The sequence below is a fragment of the Podarcis gaigeae genome (genome assembly GCF_964106915.1).
Source record: "Podarcis gaigeae genome assembly, chromosome: Z".
Classification (NCBI taxonomy): domain Eukaryota; kingdom Metazoa; phylum Chordata; class Lepidosauria; order Squamata; family Lacertidae; genus Podarcis; species Podarcis gaigeae.
Window position 1 is genome coordinate 37,656,528 of NC_139691.1, and position 11,990 is coordinate 37,668,517.

General features: G+C 41.7%; 1 long non-coding RNA gene across 1 annotated transcript; it reads left to right on the plus strand.

Moving 5' to 3' along the window:
* Positions 1 to 5,071: 5,071 nt before the first annotated feature.
* Positions 5,072 to 10,305, plus strand: LOC310836578. Its single transcript, XR_014560162.1, has 2 exons — positions 5,072 to 5,289; positions 10,010 to 10,305. It is a non-coding gene; the product is annotated as an uncharacterized lncRNA (long non-coding RNA).
* The last annotated feature ends 1,685 nt before the right edge of the window (positions 10,306 to 11,990 follow it).

Below are 11,990 nucleotides of genomic sequence, written 5' to 3' on the forward strand. Positions count from 1 at the left end.
CTCTTTTGTTGGCAATGTTACAAATCATCCCAGTATTTCACACAGTCTATTCTTTTAAGCACTCCGTAAAGAGAATTATAAGTTCTTGTTAAATCTCTCTTGCATTCCATATATAGTTGTAATCCATTAGTAATATCATTCCATTAATAATTGATTCTTTTTCAGTGAAGGCTTGCCGATTCATAGCACAGCAAAAATAATGTAAAAAAAAAAGAAGAACAAACGCTCCCCTTCACTTATTCCAATTACGATGACGAGGGTCCTCTCCAGATCAAAACCTTGGCACTCAGTGGCTGATTCATTTCACAGGTTATCTTTTTCCTTCTTCCAAAACACGTGTGTTTCTTAAGTCCAAATTCAGATACATCTTAAAAGAAACAGAATTACCTCCGCTCATGGCGACTGCATTGGGGAGTTTCCAATACGTGCAGTGCTGTGCACTCTGCTCCCCTGCCCCCACACTCCATTGGAGCGAGAACCAGTTATTGGATGATCCACAAGAGAAAGCTCTTCCCCCCAATCCTGGGAGGGGGCTTGCAAGGATAATTACTCCCAAATTATCCTTAATAATCTGCACGGCTGGCATCCGCTACCATGGGATTGGCAGGTTGCCATGGCGGCTGTGCCAGAAGTCAAAAACTTTTCTATTCCGCCAGAACTTTGCAGGCATCTTTAAGAGTGTATCATTCTACAATAGTAAATTGATGTCTGGTTTTAATAATTATCTTTTATGGTTTTTATTGTATGTGTTTATGTATTATTTAAAAAGCTTTTATTTTTGCGTGTGTGTGCGCACTCTCTCTCTCTCACACACACATATTCTAAATAGATAAATAAACTTTTAAATCCTCATGAAAATTCCTCCACAATTTAGGGTGAATTTATTCAAAAATACATGTGTTTGCCTGTAGTTTTTACTGTTATATAGATTTTTGGATGGCATTTTCACTAATGTATGTATTTTATGCACACTTTCCGCCACTGGGCTTCATTTTCCCATGCATTGTATGGTTGGGCAATTGTACTGCAATATTTGGATTCAAATTTCAAAATAGAATTGTATTTTGTTTTGCATATTGGTTGGAGACATGTAAATTGGGTAGTTTCTCATTAAATGCAAACAATATCAGTTCCCCTCACCTCTATCCTTATTTCTGAGAATTGGGTGCAATGGCTGGAGCTGAAGGTCGCTGCAGTGCAACAACATCTAGATTACCATAAGCCTACCCACCGAATTTATTTGGAACAACTAACGTATTGCAAAATTGGGAGCTGGCTTTCAAGATTGAGGGAATTAAAAAAGTAAAATTGCCCCTCTTAATTTTTTTAGGATCTTACACTATTTGTTTATTTATTTAGTTCACAAAATGTACACGCTGCTTAATACCAAAACAAAAGATTCAAAACAATTCACGGAAGATAAAGCAGTAAAACCATGAAAAATTCAAAACCACACTTTAAAAAACATAAATGTTAAAATACTAAAACACATTAGAATTGCCTCAACTTTCTAAGCAATGTTTTTAGCAGGTGCTGAAAAGAGTGCACTGAAGTCACCTCCTTGATCTCAAAAGGAATGATGTTCCAAAGTACAGGTGCTGCCACATTAATCAATAATGTTCTTGGCAAGTGTGGTATTATGCGGTAATTGGTAGTAAAATCTGACATTTGAAGCACTTGGGTGGGCACTTGTGGGGTAAGGTGATCTTGTGGGTAAACTGGCCCCAAGTTGTTAAGGGCTTTCTATGCTAGGGTTGCCATATTTTTTTTAAAAAAGTGCAAGTGAAATGCAGGAGGATGTCCTGTTGCTAGTGTTGAAGTAAGATTCAACTGCCAGTGGGCCTCAACCAACAAAATGTCTCCTGCTTAGTTCCCAGAGTTCTATTTTATACAAATAAACTATACAATTAGATCAGGCTACCTGCTGTAGATATTTGCCCTTTTTGTGGAGACAGATGAGGAGGTAATTATGGATGGATGGATGTGGCGATTTCTCTCAATTTCTCATTTTTCCATTTTTAGTTCTCCACTTTCCCACACCAGTTTGCAATTTTAAAAAAGGTCCTCATGGAAATTCACCCACATTCTAGTGGAGATTTCTCCTGGTATGAACATTTTTGCGTGTAATTTTGCCTAATGTACACATTTGTGCAAAGCTATGTTTTGTAATATACTGCTTTTTTGAGTGGTTTCTCCCGCCCCCCACTAAAATGTGCATATTTATTCATACTGCACCTCCTTATATGCATGTTTCTACATGTTACTTTGCTGAAGAAGTGCATCGAGAAATTTCGAGAAGTGAGAGTTTTGAAGGGTTGCAACTTCTGGGTTTGTGTGTTGTTTTGGAAAGTGCAAATTAGGTAAACTCAGGTTTAGAGGCAAACTATATTCTCCATCCCAAATGGTGATTGGGGAAGAGCTAGTGTGCTCAATACTCTGTGTGTTGATTTAAGCCAGAAAATGAAAATCAAGGAAAGTTCTCCAGTTCCAAGGAATGGAAATATTTTCATAAACATTCCTCTGAGAATTTGCATCCAAGAGGAAATTAATTAGAAAGATGATGGTGATCACGGTTTTTACTGAACCACAAAATTGCCCCAGCACTTGTTCTCCTCCTTTCCCCCCTAGCATTAGCTCTTTATGTTTGGCATCTCCTAATTAATTGTGTAACAAATGAGTAGCTGTATGGCTTCAACAATGTCCAGAGAGCTGTGCTTTGTTTCATTGTAGATCAAAAATAACTGCCCCTTATCAATAACTGTGTTTGCCAGATTATTCGGAGCTCTGTTCTGCTTCTTATGAATTCATTTCCTTTCCTTTCCCCTGATTACTTATTTCAGTTTCATTATTGTACCAAAATTATTTAATTGTTACACTGCAACCAGCAGATGGGTTACCTCTATCATTCACAGTCACTCTGCTTTTTCACATTGTCCATTTTGGGGGATGATGAAAAATTCAGGCAGAGGAACAGCCCTTCAAGTGCTGCAAACCTCATTATCATCACACAATACCCCTTCTAACATTTCTGAAGTGTCAGTTATCCATGCTGCATCTCCCGTCCAAGTTTCCTATTAGGTCTTTGAGTTTTTCTCATTCTGTGCATGTTTCCTTCCTATATGTTAAACTTGAAGCCTTGCTTAGCCTAGCAGACCTTCTCTGGGTGAAAAGGGAAATAACATTTCAAAAAAAGCTGTAGTAGGTTTCTTAATTTATGGCATCAGACTGGTTTCTTTCAGCATTTTTGCAATTTGTGTGAAAGATGCACATTCCATTAAGTCAAACACTGGGTGAGCCATATATCTTGCCCTCCTACCACTCCTCCTCCTCTTGCATTGCAAGGACAAGTGGGTGCCACCACTTATTAGCAGGTGACCTACCTTTCCAAAGGTTTTGAAGGATCCATGTATGTCCATCTCTTTAAATAAGGCAGGGGCTGAGTATGACTCTCTAGAGATAATTTACGTTTTTCTGCTGACTGTTTTGTGGATCTACTTACAGTAGAAAGATATCATGTCCACTGCTCTGCTCACTTCCTCAGCCTCACCTACTACTGGGATGTGGCCCCCAGAAGATTATCCATGAGGGAATGTGGCCCTTTTGCAAAAAAAAAAGTTCCCCATCCCTGCTTTAGATCTTTGCCCTTCACTGTTTGTTTTTTAAAAATTATTATTCAGAAGTATTGCAAGCCCCTGCGTAAATCCCCTCCGCCACACAGCTATTAAAAGTGTCAGAGCTCTGCCTTCTTTTACATCAGGCCACCCTCATCTGAACACTTGAGAGAGGTATCAGTGATATTATGGGTATTAGCTTCCCATCTGAAGAGCTGGGAAAATGCCCCCCCCCAATTTATCTATTTCTGAAGGGGTGGAATGTACATTTGCATTAAACATGATGACCCTTGTCTTCTACCATTAGGCAGAATGAGGCATCTACCCCGGGTGGCAGATGCTGATGGGCAGGTGGTGGCAGTGAGGTGCTGAAGGACAAATCTGTGTGGGCCATGTGGTCTGCTCTGTGCCTACTTAAGCTATCCTGCTTCTCTCACTTTCAATGGAGAAATATGGTTTACTGTCAGTGTTGAAATAAGATTCAACTTCCAGTGCAGCTGGCTTCTGCATGTGAAATAAGGGGAGAGGGAACCATGTTGCCCTTTGCTTCAGGTAGCAAACTGTATTGAGCCAGCTCTAGCCTTATTACTTCTCCTGCTACTGCTACTGCCATTCATGTTGAAGGTGGTGGCAGAAGGAACAGCTGCAATGCACTCCTCCAAGTGAGTACTGTAGTTGGAGCAGGTTGCAGTGGGGCAAGGACAAGCAAAGTGTGTGAGAGAGAGGGAGAGGGGAAGAGGGAGAGGGAGAAAGTGAGGGAGAGGGAGAGGGAAAGGGAAAGGGAGGGAGGGAGAGAGAGAGAGATTCAATGCTTGCAACTGGTTTGGCCCTCTAGGCAATATAGCTGCTGACCAGGGTTTGAGGGTCACATTGCAGACAACTCAGACTTCCAGATATGCAAAAGACCAAATTGAAAGTTTGGGTTTAGATGCTCAGTCTCCCAGCCATTCACATTCATCAGACTGGCAATTTATAAATATTTAAGGTGCACATTTTTAGGCTTGTTGAACTTCATGGCTACACATTTACAGTCTGTGAAAAATCAATATCTTAACATTTGCATTTCAAATGTGTGAGATCTGAGAATTACTGGGCTGGCACCCCTGACCTTTACGTTGGGCTGGGAAAGTAGCTAAGCATGTTTAGGCCTATCTTAGGACGGTGGTGGTGATTTGTGTGTAAAACTTGCATTGAAAGTAGCAAAGGCTTCTTTTCTAACCTTCCCCATTCCTCTAAAATCTGACACAAACTATTATGAACCCATGAATCTGCCTTCATGTAGGAATGGGAAAGCTGTGGCTTTCTATATGTTCTTGAACCAGAACTCCCAAGAGCCCCCACTTTGGCCATACTCCCTAAGGCTGATAGGAGTTGGAGTCCAATAACAGGTGGAGTGTTAAAGGTTCTCCACCCATGATCTAGAACACTGTCTATTGTGACAGAGTCCTGTGTCTGCTTTCTCTCCAGGGTCTCAAGCACACGTCCTACCTCTTGAACTGGACATTCAAATTATTGGGCCATGAAAAGCATATGCCTTATAAGTGAGCTGCAGCTCATCCCAGAATACTGCTGGGATTAATTTTCATTGTGTTATCAAATGCTTCATTATGGCATTTGAAGGTGTTTCTAGTCGCTTTCTCCAAAATGACTTCTGAGTGGTGGCTTCTGAAGTAGATGCGTAAGTCAGCTGTCAGTAATGGCTTTCTTTTTCTTTTCTTTTTCAGTATCAGAGTGTATTTAATCTCACAATGGAGCTGGTTATACTTGCACAGTAGCTGTAATTCAAATGCATTAAGAAGCATTTATTCTGTGTATAAGCAATTATGTTGGGATGGAAGGGAAGCTAATAGATTCTAGTGAGCATGTGAAGCTAGCTTTGGAAAGAATGGGGCTCCTGTAATAGGGTATGTTGAATTTTTGGCATTACCTGAAATTTTTCAGAAGGTAAAATTAAAATTCTTTGGTTTTCTGAAAGCAGATAAGTGCCTCTTCATCAAATGCTAAATGTTATCCAGTCATGAAAAATAATAGCAGATTTGAATTCTTCATTTGAAGTGAAGGCCCAAGACAGGTGTTGAACATGATGTGAGCTGCGCACAGGTGGTCTGAAGCAAGCAAGCGAGCTACCACCATTCCTGTGGAGCCTCCTTTTATTGAGACAAACATGCAAGCTAGGCAAATACATTTTTGGGCTGTGACCTTTACACATCTTCCGTCCCGAAATTGTGGGGTGGTAAAAGGCTATTTTGGCACCTGTCCCACCGCGTCATTTTCCCCTTGCACAATGTATGACGTAGGAGACAAAAGTCTCATGGAAAAGGATTACAGATTACACTGCTGACTTCTGAGACCGCAAAAGGTCAGACATGGGTGGAACGATGTACAGACAGTTGTGGCTTGTCGGGGGGGGGTGTTCCCTGCACCCCAAGGTCACGCGTGCAGGCAGACGTGGCTGCCTGCTGGTGGGGAAGTGTGCTCCCTCTGGACCCCACTCCCCACTCCGCGATATCCCTACATTCATTTCCAAAACCCTATTTTTAAGAACCCTTACTGAAGAAATTTGCAAAAAAGAAAAGAAAAAGAAGTTTTGTTGCCTAAAATGTCCCTCTTATTCATGTAGGTTTAATAACTGTGTAGAAGAGGACATTTCAATAGGTATAACATAACAACCTGCTGAAATCCTCTCAAATAGGCAAAGCTACTGAAGGTGCAAATGTAGGAGATCTGTTCACTTCTGCATCTGGGGATCTCATATGAAGCTGCCTTGGTGTCACAATCTTCCCTAACCAGGACCCTGAGGAGACGTCCTTTTTCTTTGAAGAAAAGATGAGGGCCTGTTGCCCAGAAAACTGTGGACAACAAAGAACCTGCTGTAGCCCTAAAACAGACTTATGCTTATCTTGCCTGTGGTCATCCCTCCATCTAAATCCCAAACTTTTCCTCACTTGCTGATTCTCCCACCTAATCACCTCTATCTCAAGAATGAAGCCACAGTGGAGCCTATGGAAGGCCCAGAACTGGCATAAGAGTGTTTATTCCTTTCCCAGGATGTTTTATGGGCAGGAGTCTCCTTGGGAGGAAGGGTCTCCTCAGGAGGAGGAGAAGCCCAGAGACAATCCATCTGTTAACAATGACATAGGAGATTATTTATTTATTTGTTTATTTATTTAATTTGTATACCACTCTTCATCAGTACCAGATCTTAGGGTGGTTCACAACATAAGAATACAAGATGAAAAATACAAAATACATAATAAAAACAAGAACAACAAAAACAAATAACGCTTCCCCTCAAGCCTGGGGATTCAGATCAACTGAGATTCAAGGGCTTCACAGATCATGAGAGGGTCCCCCCCCCCCCAGTTGTGGGCCCCCAAATGTGGACCTCCCTCCCCAGAGTAACTGTCTCTTTTCAGCTCCCATCAGTTGCTGAAGATGGATGTCTTTACCCAGGCCTTTGAGAGCTACAAAACTGATTTTGATATCCTTGAAATACGTTGTCTGGGGTGATATTTATGGGTGGGATTGCTGTTTAGTGCTGCTTTAATTGCTTAGTGTTTTATATACTGTAATCCACCCTGGGACATTCTAATGAAGGGTGGGTAAGAAATATAATAGGAAGTAAAAACATTGCATGCTACAGATTTTGTAAACATTTTATTATTGATTCTCTATAGTTTTATAATGTATTGTGACCTGCCCTGAGATCATTCTGACAATGAAGGGCAATGTATAAATTCTGAAATAAATTGAATAAACAAATACAAAGGGATCCATGCATCCTTAAAGAGTTATTCTTCATCAACTCCATTTCAGTGTCCTGTTCAACAAAGCTGTAACAATTTGGTCCTCAATAAACTGCCATCTTCTACGGCAAGAGATTTATGGACATATGTATATATTTTTTGGCAAAATGAATATATAAATATTCATTTAATTAAAATGAATGAGGTAAAACTGATTCACAAAACAGTTCCTTATAATGAAATTTCAGGCTGTGTAGTGCAGTTTGATTGATGACTTACGGCCAGAAAAGTAGTAATTTAATCCACCTTTCTTTTCATTAATTCATTATATCCATGAGATTCATTAGTGGGCCCATTAAATGAAGTACCAAAAAAGAAAGAAAGGAAAAACAAGCATCAGCTGAAGTATTTTTAACCTGTTCTTCTTAGGAAAACGGCAAATATGGAATGTTTATTGCTCAATACTGAAATGGTAGGGCAAGGGATCTTAGTCACCTGCAGATATTCAAAAGAACATATGAGGGCTCAAACTAGACAGGGTGCATGGAAGCACATGTGCAAGCCCCACCCTCAGTGTCCCCCTATATATCAGCCCTGCCCTTTCTTCCACTGTCCTTTGCATTTTGAGTGCGAAAGAAAATTACAGTTGTACCTTGGAAGTCAAACGGAATCCGTTCCGAAAGTCCGTTCATCTTCCAAAACATTCAAAAACCAAATTGCAGCTTCTGATTGGATGCAGGAAGCTCTTGCAGCCAATCAGAAGCTGTGGAAGCCCCATCAGATGTTCGGGTTCCAAAAGAAAGAATGTTTGCAAACCGGAACAATCACTTCCACCAGATATTACAGTGGTACCTCAGGTTAAGTATTTAATTCGTTCCAGAGGTCCGTTCTTAACCTGAAACTGTTCTTGACCTGAAGCACCACTTTAGCTAATGGGGCCTTCTGCTGCTGCCGCACCACTGGAGCACGATTTCTGTTCTCAACCTGAAGCAAAGTTCTTAACCGGAGGTAATATTTCTGGGTTAGCGAAGTCTGCAACCTGAAGCGTATGTAACCTGAAGCATATGTAACCCAAGGTATCACTGTATTCATCTCTTGGATTAGGACCCACCACACTTTTGTTTTGGCACAGAGATGTGCCAGATTGAACAAACCCTGAATGGAAGGACACACCGTCTTCAGTTGAGGTGAAGGCATATGAGAGCAATGGAGGGAAAATATGACAAAGAGAGTTGGGGCAAGAATACAGCCCTGTTTCACACCACTCTTTACGGGAAGGCATCTGATTAGCCATCATACTGGATAGTGCCACACAGGTTCTCGCAGAAGGACACAATAATTTTGTGAAGCTTAGGTGGGCATCCTATCTTGTTGAGCAAAAAAATCCTTTTTTGGCTTAGAAGTTCAAAGACCTTGTCAGGTCTATGAAGGCAATGTACAGAGGGCATCTTTGCTCAGCATTTCTCCTGCAGCTGGTGCACTGAGAAAATCATGTCGACTGTTGACCTCTGATTGCTAAAGCTGCATTTATGATTCAGGACAGTCCCTGTCAATGGTAATCTGTTGGGAACTATACGGGTTTGTTTTTCTAGAGGGTCACAATGCTGGAGTCACACAAGTGTTGTGGCACAGATCCTTGTTCCCAACAATGCAAGGGGAGGTCATGGAGGCCTTAACGCCTTCCACATGAGCTGCGTCAGTAGGATTTCAACATCGCATGGCAGGACAGAGTCTAAAACAAAGATGTGTTCTCCCATGCCCACATTTTCAGCATGTTCACACTCCTATCTCAGCAACGTCTATGTTGGCTTGGTCATGTGCAGAGAATGGAAGATGGCAGGATCCCCAAGGACATGATATACGGGGAGCGGGCTTCAGGCACCAGGCTCATTGGCAGACCAACTCTGTGTTACAAAGAGGTCTGCAAATGAAGGCTGGCAATATGAACCCCACCATGCAGAAATCCCTTTCAGAAGACCGCAGTGCCCGGAGACAGGCAGTCATGTCATGCATCCACAGCAGTGTCCAGAAGAACAATGTGCTAGGAAGAAGCACAGAGAGAAGAAATGTCATTGTGCATCTAGAGCAGCACATCTGGATGCCTTCATTTGCCCCAGCTGCAACAAAACATGTCTCTCCCATATCAGTCTCTACAGCCACAGCAGGGACTATAATCTTCCAGCAGGTTGAGTTTGGCTCCAACCCCAAAGGTGAACTCCTGCATTGTCTCCTGAAACAGACAGGTGGCAACAAGTATTATTATTTGTTTTTTGTTTTTCAAATTTCATTTTATTTTACTGACTTTATTTTTATTCTTCCCACCTTCATTTTCTCTGTTAAGTTTGCAAGCAATGATGAAAACAGCAACAACAATTCTTTTTAAAAAGTATCTGGAGGGTACTAGGGGGTGTAATCTAGGGTGTGTACAATGCAAAAATGTAATGAAGAGTTTGTTTTAGAACAATTTTATTTTAGTTCTGGTCATAAATTGTGAAGTGTGTGAAATAGCAAAACTGGTTTGATGTTCCAGGGGGTGGGGGTCTGTGTCTGCCTATGGTAGTGGCTTGTTTCTCTCAAATATCCTTTGCGTTATTTTATCAACTTCCAATCACAGTTGGGTGAGATTGCAGCTCTTGTGTCTCTGCATGGCAGGTCAGACGAATGGTTCCCTCTGAAGCCCCTGACAATGAGACAAACAGGAATACATTGCAGTTGGAACGGCAAGGCCCCAGGAGCCAGAGTGTCATTGCTGTGACGGCCTCCAATGGCTGGAGACTTGGGAACTCTGGCTCTTTCTTGAACTGGGGTCACTTGACTGGCATGTCTGCCGGTCTCCTGGGTGGCCCTGAGCTGGCTTTCTGCAGCAGGATGAAAGTGTCAGCAGAATTTTTTAAAAGCACCCTGAATCACATTTCGAGGAAAGGAGGGCAGAACATCTCTTGCTTGAATTTGCTTTCTGTTTAATATTTCTGCAGTGATGACTTTGGGAGGATCTTTGTTTCCAGCAGGTAGGTGGTATTAAATGGCATAAGCACCACGTGCCAAAAGAGGTATGAGCTCCCAGATGCTTCATGCTCTTGGTTGTGACTTAAGCAAATCTGTGGCCAATTACTACATTAGGGAAGAGTCAGTGGTATGGCAACTGATTTGCGTACAGAAGATCCCAGGTTCATTCCTCGGCTTTCCCAGGTAAGGCTGGTATCAGTCAATGTTGACAATACTGAGTTGGGCCAAAGCTCTGACCTAGGTTCCTATATGAGCCTTTCCCAACACTTCATTTTACAAGGCATGCACCTTAGAAGCCATACACTGCACAAAATGGAATCAAATAACTTAAAGTAAATTGTAATTAATTCACACTCCCACATTGATTTAATGATGCTTTTCCAGCTGCTTTGAAACAATCATAATGAACTGAAATAAACTGCCATGAATTTAATTGAAAATAAAATGAATTTATAATTAGGCAATCCATGTCACACCCACAGCGACATTTACATGAATGGAGTTGCTCATCAAGATTTAATATTGCCCTTTAAGGTAGCGTTTATAATGTTGATCTGATGTTGGATGAGCGTTTCAAGCTGTCAGGGCAAAGGGAGCAGTGAAGGGTTATGTGGGAGGAACATTGTTTCTGATTTGCCTCAAGGGATTGTGATGATCCTCAAATATCCCACAAGTGCTGTGGAAGTCTCTGGTGGAGATTCCCAACTGTTCTGGAAATGCCCCAGTGAGGATTCCCAAGCACTCACAGAGACAGAAGTGGCAGTTTTCCCATGACTCGGCATAATCTGTGTCTTTTAAAAAACTTTTAGTGATGCTGCCACTGCTGCTGTACCTCCACTGCGTTTGATACCACTGGTAGCACTGGTAGCAACAACACCAGCCATACCACTCCTTATAATACTATTACTGTGAGCCTGCTATCACACCCAATAACACTCTATGAGTTTGTGTGTGTGTGTGTTTAGTGTTAATGCCTCCACAGCTGCCACTGCCACAAAGTTTTGTATGTGGCTGGTGGGCCAGAAAAAATAATGATTGGTTGGAAAATTATAACACATGGGTCAGCAGTTCCCAGTCTCTGGTGTTAAGCGCAAGTATTGGGAAAGCGTTCACTCGCAATTACATGAGGTTAACAAAAGATGAGTGTTTATTTGCTGAATGATGAAAACAAATTCTCAGTAAATTGAAGTCTGAGTTGAACACAATTAGAGCCAGAAATCAGTAAAACCAGTTTGCACCCAATTAATCTCTTCTACTGTCTCCCTCTTCTGGCAACTGGTCATCATCCTGACTGTCATTTCTGCTTACTTTAACATTCTATACTTTATGCAGCCTCACCCCACACCTGCTCCAAACAGAAAACCCCAAAATGGCCCATGAGATTATATGGTTCATTCCATCTGCAAAGGCTAGTTGCAATAAGCAAGGCCTTGTTCCATGTGCAGATATAACAGCCATCACATTGCCCATCTCCTGCTTCATAAAAGTCACCTAACATTGACTGAGGCTTCTATAAGGTTGATAAATGGTGGTGGGTGGTGGTGGATGCAGTTATGGCCCCTCTCTGCCAGCCTGTACTAGCAAGCTGGAGCATCAGTGATGGCAGAGGCTTCATCACATCCCAAGA